At 36.4% G+C, this 10,530-nt stretch overlaps 1 pseudogene; it reads right to left on the reverse strand.

Moving 5' to 3' along the window:
- Positions 1 to 9,403: 9,403 nt before the first annotated feature.
- On the reverse strand, positions 9,404 to 10,263 carry LOC123834722 (microtubule-associated protein RP/EB family member 1-like; annotated as a pseudogene).
- Between the last annotated feature and the right edge of the window lie 267 nt (positions 10,264 to 10,530).

The following is a 10,530-nucleotide window of genomic DNA, read 5'->3' on the forward strand; positions in this document are numbered from 1 at the left end:
GAAGCATTTAAAGTAATATTCATAGAATATAGCCTGAAGGCAACTAAAATGTGGACCATGATCAAGACCCAATCCTAAGAGTAGCAGAAATGCAGAAAATTTTAAAATCACAGATTTGGCAAGTGTCCAAGTATCCAGGACCTTGATAAGGAAGGAATGGGAAACTTGGGATTGGAGAGATTTTCCTGAGCCTTTTAGGTTATAGAAATGGCCAAACCCTTCTCATTAGGAAAAAGCACTCTCTCTTCTTGAAGATTATTGTAAAACTTCATATGAGAGACGTGTTTAACCAAATGCTTTCCTGCTTAGGATATGCTCCTACGTGTCCTTCTGGTCACCAAACTAATCACTAGCATGGCCTAACTGGGGAAGAACTGAGCCAGTATGAAAAGAAAGGTATTATAAACTCTGCAAGCCATAGGTTCAGGCTAGTAGGTACAGGAACCAAGAGCATATGCCTAGGAGTGGATCATGAGGTTTCTTGGAACAAGGGTGGCATAATATAAAATTGAATATGTGAGAGTTTGTCAATAAGGGGACCTTCTTTATGAAACAAGATTTAGCACCCTGGCAAGAGCCCCAAATTCAAATTACTAGAATGCTCATGGTTTGATTTTTGAGAGTGTCAACCCCCCTTCATTACCTACAATTGGAATCCATGAAACCCTGGTAATACTTCAGAGTTAGGTCTTTGACTGATCCGCTTCCAATCTGATATGTCATCTCTGTGACATATTTCACCTTATGCATATCTGTATCAGAGGATTCTCACCTGCACACCTCTCTTCTATTAGCAAGAAGGCTGGCTTTAACATGGTAAAAATGAATGCATTGTTTATACTTATGAGCCAGGCATTGCAATATCATCTTATAATGGCTGCCAATGGTCCAATGTCCACAGTTCTTTTATGGTTCCCAAGTTTGCTTTAGAACCTGCTTGACAGATCCCATGGGATCAGGGACTGCTGCTAACACTATCACTACCATGTGATCTGTTTATTATTCTCTGCTGAGAATGATTATCCCTTATATTCTACTGAGCTGGTGCCTCCTCCAAACTATCTGATGTCTCTGGATCTTAATTATAAGCAATATTGTTAAGAGAAATTTCTTTCTTGCTCAGGCAATAACAATAGCTCTCTAAACAAAGCCTCAGCTAATATCATAAGCTGGAAGAATTATTCCTGGTTTTGAGGCTGGTTAATACTCCATTTCATTCCTCTGCATGCTATGCCCAAAGCCAAGCACCTGGAGAGATTATACATCAAACAGTATAAAAACTGTGATATGGAAGCCTGTAGGTAGGTACCATGGGCAGGTTAATAATTAGGTTTATTCTGAAATAGATATTCTTTCATTACTTTTCAATATTATGCTGAATGTATTCAATATTTTAAGAATGGAAAGAACTCAATATAAGTAAAAACTATATTTATAAATAAATTTAATTATTAATTCCTAATTGATTCAAAGAAAATATCATGAAAAAATTAGTAAAACATTTCACACTTTTCTGTGATACCTGATTATTCCCATTTGGGTGTGTGTGTGTGTGTGTGTGTGTGTATGTGGATGTATTTATTGTAGCTGAAGCATTTCCATTTTCTTTTTGCTGGTTAAATAAAGAATTGCTTATAAAACCTACCATTAAATGGCACTGTATTGTAATCCATTCCCTTGAAGTTTTAAAAACATTCATATATAGTCACCGTAGGCAGTTACCAGTCTGTTCTACCCAATCAGCAGGCTCAGGATTAAATGGCTTGCAAAAGATGTAAAAGATGTAAAAGAAAATAGGAAATCTAAAAGGCAATATTTCTTTTCTCTACAGTTGCTCATGTATCCAGCCCAATTATTTTTTATAAATGTTCCCCGTTGTTGAATTTTTTTATTAGAAAAGTGTAAATTGGGTGCCTGGGTGGCTCAGTCGTTAAGCGTCTGCCTTCGGCTCAGGTCATGATCCCAGGGTCCTGGGATCGAGTCCCACATCAGGCTCCCTGCTCGGCCGGGAGCCTGCTTCTCCCTCTCCCACTCCCCCTGCTTGTGTTCCTGCTCTCGCTATCTCTCTCTCTGTCAAATAAATAAATAAAATCTTTAAAAAAAAAAAAAAGAAAAGTGAAAATTATTTAAGGAATATAAATTACCCAGAAGTGTATTAGTGATTCAATAAACACAATGACTTTTATTTACATATGCAAAAATATATTAAATGAGAATTTGCTTGAGTAATTGTAAGGTGAAGTCACCTTCCACATTTTTAGAGTATTGTTAAAGCTTCTGGTTCAGCAGCTATTATTGTTACAGTCATTCATCTTTTCCTCACTACAGTTTTACTCTTCATCAATAAGGGACTGAATATAGTTTCCCCAAAACAATACTGAATTCTAATACTTTGGTTTATAAAATCTATATAGGAATAAACAGGAAAAAATTTTAAGTAAACTTTTCTATGAAAATATAACACACATAAAGAGTACACAAATAACAAGTATACATATACATGAAACTAATACACCCAGTTAACCTCCAAACATGATAGAAAACAATTACCTATATCTCAAAAGTTTCTCATGTACACCCTCCAATGACCTTGTTTCCTGTGTTGTTGATTTTAGCCATGGTGACAGGTGTGAGGTGATATCTCATTGTGGTTTTGATTTGCATTTCCCTGATGATGAGTGATGTTGAGCATCTTTTCATGTGTCTGTTGATCATCTGTGTGTCTTCTTTGGAAAATGTCTATTCATGTCTTCTACTCATTTTTTAATTGGACTATTTATTTGTTGGCTGTTGAGTTTGATAAGTTCTTTATATATTTTGGATACTAACCCTTATCAGATATATCACTTGCAAATATCTTCCCCCATTCTGTAGGTTGCTTTTAGTTTTATTGATTAGTTTCTTCACGATGCAGAAGCTTTTTATTTTGATGAAGTCCCAATAGTTTATTTTTGCTTTTATTTCCCTTGCCTCAAGAGACATCCAGAAAGAAGGTGCTACTATGAATGTCAAAGAGGTTATTGCCTGTGTTCTCCTCTAGGATTTCAATGGTTTCCTGCCTCCCATTTAGGTCTTTCATCCCTTTTGAATTTATTTTTGTGTATGGTGTAGCAAAGTGGTCCAGTCTCATCTGCATGTTGCTGTCCTGTTTTCCCAACACCATTTTTTGAAAAGACTGTCTTTTTCCCACTGGATATTCTTTCTTGCTTTGATGAAGAATCATTGGCCATATGGTTGTGGGTTTATTTCTGGGTTTTTATATTGTTCTATTGATCTATGGGTCTATATTTGTGCCAGTACCGAACTGTTTTGATCACTACAGTTTTTCAGGTACACTAATAGGTATTTACCCAAAGAATAGAAAAATACTGGGGCGCCTGGGTGGCTCAGTTGGTTAAGCGACTGCCTTCGGCTCAGGTCGTGATCCTGGAGTCCCTGGATCGAGTCCCACATCGGGCTCCCTGCTCGGCAGGGAGTCTGCTTCTCCCTCTCCGGCTCCTCTCTCTTGTGCTCTCTCTCTCTCTCTCAGTCTCTCTCTCAAATAAATAAATAAAATCTTTTAAGAAAAAAAGAATAGAAAAATACTAATTCAAAGGGATATGTGCACCCCAATGTTTATAGCAATATTATCTACGATAGCCAAATTATGGAAACCACCCAAGTGTCCATTGACTGATGAGTGGATAAATAAGATGTGGTGTGTGTGTGTGTGTGTGTGTATTATTCAGCTATAAAAATGAAATTTTGCCATTTACAATGATATAGATGGAGCTAGAGAATATTATGCTAAGCAAAATATGTCAGTCAGAGAAAGGCAAATACCATATGATTTCACTCATATATGGAATTTAAGAAACAAAACAAGTGAGCAGAGGGAAAGAAAAGAAAAAGAGGCAAACCAGGAAAGAGTCTTAACCATAGAGAACAAACTGATGGTTTCCAAGGGGGAAGTGGTTTGGGAATGGGTTAAATAAGTGATGGGGATTAAGGAGTGCACTTATCATGATGAGCATTCGGTGTTGTATGGAAGTGTTGAATCACTATATTGTATACCTGAAACTAATATTATACTGTATATTAACTAACTGAAATTTAAATTAAAACTTAAAAAATATATTTAAAAATAAGGACATGTCATGTTTTCTAAAATTATCTCATAGCATTGGTTATACTTTTGGGAAGGAAGGCTTTTATTACCTATGAATTAAGTTATATCATCTCCTTTTGTATTGCAAGATTCTGCAGTAACTAATTTTACCTTACCTATTCAATCATATCTCCTAATTATACAACAGAAACCTTCCCTATGAGAGGAGTAAATCTATAAAATGTTATCAATATCTATCAAAGGTCACATCAGCTATGTCCGTGCTCTTTTTCACGTCCAAATGTCCTCATATATCTTCTATGCCAATAAAAATATATCATTTCTTAAAGATTTATTTCATTTCTTAAAAATTTTCCCCAATTCCTCAATGTATCATCTTCTTCCATCTACAAACTACTTTGTCTTTCTCTGAATTCCTAGGGAATTTACACTTTACTGTACTTGGAAGTTGCTTGGTCCCACCTTTTAATTTTTCTTAGATAATTCCTTTATACTTATTTTTAAAACTAGATCAAAACCCCTAAGATTTCCAAATCATTTTTTTACATACCACACATCATACAGAGCTGATGATGAATATATGAAAAAGAGGATGAGACTATGTTTATGAAAATATGATCATGAAACTTTGAACAGCAAATTGCATTATTGTTCTCAACTATTCAGTCTTCCTTGTCTATAGGTGGATAATACAATCCTGCTCCCATTGACTTCAATCATTAATTCCTTTTGCACAATTATCTTGTGTTAGCTAATGGGATGTGTATTCCACATCCAAGCAGACATTTTAGAGGCATTGCAAGTTTCCACCTCCTGTTTTGTTCCTATGCCCTGTGCTATAGGAAGAACATGTGCTAGAAAGCTCTGTCCATTGAGGCAGTAAAATGTGAAGGTATATTGTGCAGACATCAACCTGGACTGCATCCCAAAGCAAAGTCATAGCAAACAAAACTTCAGTGAGAAATAGCGATTTGATGTTGTAAATCACCAAGAATTTTAGATTGTTTATTTTATAGCATGACCCAACAATATCTAATAGACTCAACTCCACCATTTAGAAGACATGAATAGGCACTTTTCCAAAAGAGACATCCAGATGGCTAACAGACACATGAAAAGATGTTCAACATCACTCATCATTAAGGAAATACAAACCAAAACCACGATGAGACACCACCTCACACCTGTCAGGATGGCTAAAATTAACAACACAAGAAACAACAGGTATTGGCAAGGATGCAGAGAAGGGGAAACCTTTGGCACTTATAGTGGGAATGCAAGCTGGTACAGCCACTCCGGAAAACAAGATAGAGATTCCTCAAAGTGTTAAAAATAGAAATACCCTTCCATCCAGCAATTACACAACTAAGTATTTACCCGAAGGATACAAAAATACAGATTTGAAGGGATACATGCACTCCGATGTTTATAGCAGTATTATCAACAATAGCCAAACTATGGAGAGCCCAAATGTCCACCTACTGATGAATAGATAAAGAAGATGTGGTATAAATATACAATGGAATATTAGCCATCAAAAAGAATGAAATCTTGCCCTTTGCAATGACATGGTTGGAGCTAGAGTGATTAAACTAAATGAAGTAAGTCAGTCAGAGAAAGACAAATACTATATGATCTCATATGTGGAATAAGAAAGATAACAGGTGAACATATGGAAAAGGGGAAAAGAAGAAAAGGAGAGAGGGAAAACAAGCCATAGGAGACTCTTAATCTAGGAAACAAACTGAGGGTTGCTGGAGAAAGGTAGGTGGGGGATGAGCTAAATGGGTAATGGATGTTAAGGGAGGGCATCTGTTATGATGAGAACTGGGTGTATTATGTAAGTAATAAATCACTGAATTCTACTCCAGAAACCAATATTGCGCTGTATGTTAATTACCTAAAATTAGAAGATAGCAGGAGGGGAAGAATGAAGGAGGGGGATATCAGAGGGGCAGATGAACCATGAGAGATGATGGACTCTGAAAAACAAACTGAGGGTTCTAGAGGGGAGGGGGGTGGGAGGATGGGTTAGTCTGGTGATGGGTATTGAGGAGGGCACGTTCTGCATGGAGCACTGGGTGTTATGCGCAAACAATGAATCATGGAACACTACATCTAAAACTAATGATGTAATGTATGGGGATTAACATAACAATAAAAAACATAAAAAAAAGTCCTTGAAGAAAACATAACTTTTTAAACTGCATTTTCTTCATCTGTATATAAGATAAAGCAAGTTCATCCTAATGTACTTAGGAATTATCATGAAAAGCATCAAGTGAGATTTTTAAAAGTGTAGTGACTCTTTTGATTTAGTTTTTGACATAATGATTTAGTTTTGAAATATGTAAAATTCTTAAAGTAGTTCATGCACTGAAGCAAATGTTTTAATAGGTTTAAAGATAAAACAGATAAATCATAAGAAACTATACAACTCATTTATTATTTAGATGGTATTGAGAACCCAATAATATTATCTTAATTTGACTTAAATTTTTGTTTGAAGGTTCAAGGAAATTTCAGATTATGAATTCAAACCCAATTTTCAGTTATGTATCTTATTCCTTTATTCTACTGACTCTGTCTGTTCCAGAGTAATAGATACTAAATTGTGTATGAGAGGCAATCTTGGCCATTGTTAATGACATATCTTGAATCACTTTGTCCTCACAGTCTGCTTAGAGTTTTCTATAGAAAAATGCCCCAAATAAAATATAATAATTAGGAGAATTAGAGATTTAAGCATGTGTTTTTCATTATATTTAGCTTTTTAATATACACTTTCATAGCACTGGGCTAGTAAAACACTATGATCAAGAAAATTATAAGATTTACCAAATTCTATCACACCAATTTTAAAAAGTAGCAATACAGTAATAAATGAGAACCCTATAAAGGCCAAATCTGTTTCTTAATGGCAGAAATTTTCAAAAGTATGGTGGTGAGCAAACTGATATAATTTATTATTAACTTCCATAGAAGCTTCCTTTCTTCAATATTTAGATTTTTTAATTACATATTAAATATGATTTGCAGTGTTAGCTCAGATTACGCCGACATCTTTGGTGGTATTTATTCAAGAGATGACCTATTACACATTTTTGTAAATAACCAGTTGATCCCCATGATATTTTTTTTTATCTTAAGCAGCTTAAAAATCTAAGGCCAAGAAGAAAGCATTATTAAAAGAATCTTTTCCTAGCAAAATAAGGATATCACACTTAACAAAAGCAAGGTTGTGCCACATTATTTTAATCATGAGGTTGAAATTCTAACAATTTGTAAACAAAACAATTATATCAATTTACAAATTAATGTAACATTTTAAAATTTCCCCAGAAAGTGATTATACCTAATATAGCTATCTCTATTTATTCTTGTCAGCAAGGAGTACATGACCCACTAAGTATACATTAAGTAGGGATAGTGCACTTGATGTAGAAAGAATGAGAGATAAATATTCCTTTTATCATTATAGATACAATTTAATAATCCTCCTAAAATCAATTCTTATTTTGAATCTGTTAGAAATTCATAAAGTTTTAGCAATATTAATCATTCAGTAAGACTGATATATAATCTTTTAGTTCACTTTACCTGCATCATTTAGCTCACTTTACATGACAACCAGAAGAAATAAAATTTAATGTCCCTGTATATATGGAGTATGACAAAGATTCTTTGCTTGACCAAACTTTAGTCAGGCCCCTGAACCTTCTCTTTGGCAAATCTATCTGTTCATTTCCTTGTAAAATCTAGTTTTAGCAAGAACCCTGCTAAAAGTCAGGTTAATCAGAACTCCTCACTTTCCACATCTGTTACCCTGGCTACCTGAGCAAGCTCCTCATCCTCCACATCTCCCAGGTGATGTCTGATCACTCTGGCCTGTCCTCAACAAGAATCCTGTTGGGTCAGCTTAGCCAGAATCTCCCTCCCTTAGCCAGATGTCTCCTAATTTTCCTTTCACTGACCACGCTCTACCCTGCTCCTTAGCTATAAACACCCACTGGTTTATGCTGTATTTGGCATTGAGCCCAATCTCTCTCGCCCACTGTAATATCTCATTACAGAGGTTCCTATACATATTGCAATGATCCTGAATAAAATCTGCCTTACTATCTTTAACAAGTGTCATTGAAAACGCTTTTCTTCAACAAGTTTATGAAATACATATACACATACATATAATTGATATATCTATTATAAAATTATTCCATGTTAAGAATTAAGAATATCATCTTGCCCATTCTGAAAAAGAATAATAGATCAAATGAGTCATTAATTTAATGACAAATATCAATTAAGCACCTTCTATAATGAGGCACTGTACTGAGTTTATTAACAAAGATTCATCAATTAATGAAACTAATAAAGAGCTCTTTGAAGCAATATTCCTCATAAAATGTTTTATTTGACCACCTGTAATTCTTCATGAAAATATATATGAAAAGTCACATAATACACCTACTATGTATATACTTCAGTTTTAGATTCTCAAGAATACAGGTGATTCAAAGGTGTACTAAAGGTTCAGAAACACTATGGTAACTTTGAAAACTCAGAGAAGCTGATTCATAAAATAAAAGAATGACTCTAGTTATCTACATTAGAACATCATCCTCGTGATTGTAATACAAGTAATCAATAGAATACACTTGATTATTAAGATTTTTTAATTTACTTTTAAGTAATCTCTACACCCAACATGGGGCTCAAACTCAAAACCCCAAGATGAAGTCACATGCTCTACCAACTGAGGCAGCCAAGCGCCCCTACAGAGCAACTTTTAAACTTTCCTTTTGGACCAAGGTCTAGGCCTTTGAGGATTCAAGCAGCCCTGGAAGGCCTGTGAACAGCAGATTCCAAAGGTCCAGAGATCTAGCCCTTCCTTCTCAGACACAATGTCAAATACATAAAATCTCCTGTCATGTTACATTTTATATTTTGAAATAAGGAAACATTCAAATACCCTTAAGGCATTTACTTATTAGAACGTTCTCTGCCAAGATTTCACATTAGCTTAAAATTCAGATCAGTCTTTACCTTTCTGTAGTGAGCTCTCCACCTCAGTGTATTACATAAAAACACCTTCTCCAGCAATCAGTGTTACCAGCCACCACCCAGTGAGCCCCATGGTCAGCCTCTTTGTTCCCTAGGTGAACCAACTAGAATTTAATACTGCTCTGCTACAAAAGTCCGAACTCAAACTCATTGGAAAAGGAGTAAAACTTCTGCAAAGTGCACTTTAAGAAGAGGTACATTTTTGCTTATGAAAAGAAACCCATGAGTCCTCTAAGAATAATATAAGGGAGGTTTTATACTTAAGCACATGATTTGGAGTGAAGAATTCGCATGTTGCTCTGCTGGTCCAGGCTGTTGACACTCTTCTTGTTCCTCCTGTGGGCCCCCTTCATCAAGTATCACAAAGCCTTCGGATCTGGCATACAGAATGTCCACCATCCTCTGCAATAGAGAGTTGTTTTTGCCCTCGTTCTCTTGGCAAATCAATTCAATGTTCCTTAGTTTTCCAAAGTCAAAATCTCTCTTTCTTCAAGTCTTCAATGGTAAGTGTCAATACATTGACCTGCTGCATCAATTCACCACTTCATCATCCCCGTTCATCATCCCTGTTGCCCACACCAAGTTTCTTTTGCACCACACCCGGGCCAGTCTTAGGGGTTGCAGTGGTTCTGTGTGCTGCAATGGGTCTCCGTGGAGCTGCACTGCTAGAGTCGAGAGGCTTCTTTGGTTTGTTCAGAGCTGGAGCAACAAGAGAGGGAGCAACTGTCCTTCCTTGACCTTGTCTGGCAGCTACAGGGTCATAGTCTTTTCCATCACAGTTTGCATCAGAAAACTTCTTGAACCATGGAAGGAATTCAAAATTGTCCTGAAACTTCCCTTTTACTAATTTGTCCACAGGAATTATTTTGTCAACACCCATTCTCTTAAAATCTGCTTGTAGCATTTTGAAGTTCTGGATGTATTCATCTTCAAGGCAATGGAGCCAGGGAGCAGCATGTCCATAAACTGACAGTAGGCAGCCCCTGAACACAACTGCTCAACCTTTGTCAGATTCAGCTGCCGAGAGACTCATTGATCCAGGTCAGCAAGTCATGTCGACTCAGGTTGTGGCCAGTGACTGATGATGAGTATATGTTGGTTCACTGCCATCTTGAGCTCTCAAAAGGACCACATCCATTGCCCCGACCACTTTGGTTCAGTCTGGTTTAAACCGTCAGATCTTGTCTACCTACACACGTGGTGATCTCACACGCACTTCCCTTCCCTTCCCCATTGCGCACCAACCTACCTGAAAGTGAGTGGCTTTAAAGATCAAAAGTTTGGGGTGCCTGGGTGGCTCAGATGGTTAAGCGTCTGCCTTCAGCTCAGGTCATGATCCCAGGGTCCTGGGATCGAGC

This window comes from Mirounga angustirostris, unplaced genomic scaffold (assembly GCF_029215605.1).
Source record: "Mirounga angustirostris isolate CCGP_5_RB_7025 unplaced genomic scaffold, mMirAng1.0.hap1 SCAF_1, whole genome shotgun sequence".
In the NCBI taxonomy this organism is placed as follows: domain Eukaryota; kingdom Metazoa; phylum Chordata; class Mammalia; order Carnivora; family Phocidae; genus Mirounga; species Mirounga angustirostris.